Source organism: Octopus bimaculoides, chromosome 10 (assembly GCF_001194135.2).
Source record: "Octopus bimaculoides isolate UCB-OBI-ISO-001 chromosome 10, ASM119413v2, whole genome shotgun sequence".
In the NCBI taxonomy this organism is placed as follows: Eukaryota; Metazoa; Mollusca; class Cephalopoda; order Octopoda; family Octopodidae; genus Octopus; species Octopus bimaculoides.
The window spans coordinates 44198501-44199367 of NC_068990.1; the positions used below are offsets into that span (position 1 = coordinate 44198501).

General features: G+C 43.6%; 1 protein-coding gene across 1 annotated transcript in view; it reads left to right on the top strand.

Moving 5' to 3' along the window:
* Positions 1 to 867, top strand: part of LOC106871673 (U-scoloptoxin(05)-Sm1a) — a 360778-nt gene that overhangs the window by 173165 nt on the left and 186746 nt on the right. The gene's annotated exons all lie outside the window — the stretch shown is intronic.

The window sequence follows — 867 nt, forward strand, 5'->3', positions numbered from 1 at the left end:
TATATATATATATATATATATTTATATAAAGACACCTTTCGGTCATGAATGACCATAGGGTTGCACCTCGAAAGTTACCCTCTCAGGCACAAGTCTGAGCAGGGTTGTTTATGGAAGACCAGCAGTCGCCCATGCATACCAACCTCCCCTCTCCACTTCATCGGTGTTACCCAAGAGAAACGCAAAGACCGATGCAGCTTGGTATCAATATCATCGTGACTCATTTTTACAGCTGAGTGAACTGGTGCAAACTGAAATAAAGTGCCTTGCTCAAGAACACAACACACGGTCGGTCCCGGAATCAAACTCACTACCTCATGATCGTGAGCCTATATATCCATGTGTGTGTGTGTGTGTGTGTGTGTGTATGCTATATGGGGAACTTGTGAATGGAAAGAGTCCCCAGCAAAAGCCAAGGCTACAAGTTAAGGACTTTGTCAAGTCCTCATTAAAGGTCTGTGATATGCAGGAGACTGACTAGGAGAGCACTGCTGTCTTCGCCACAGATGAAGAAAGCAGGTTAAGGAGGGGGTCGACATTTTTGGGAGACCACGTATTCTGCATGAAGAACTTGAGCGTGCTGCTCGAAAATGCACAGCTGGTGTAGTGAATTGAGAAAGCTTGGTTTGCAATGCTTGCAGTCGTGTATGCTTGTCAAGAGCATGGTTCATTAGCCACCAACGGAACCGCAAATACCAAATATAAGTTAGTCCTAGAGGGTACAATGTTTCTGAAGGTCAGCAATGGCCTTCCTCGATCACGAGTGGACAGCCATCATATATATATATATATATATATTTGTATGTATGTATGTATGCATATGTATATATACACACACACACACACACACACACACACACACACACA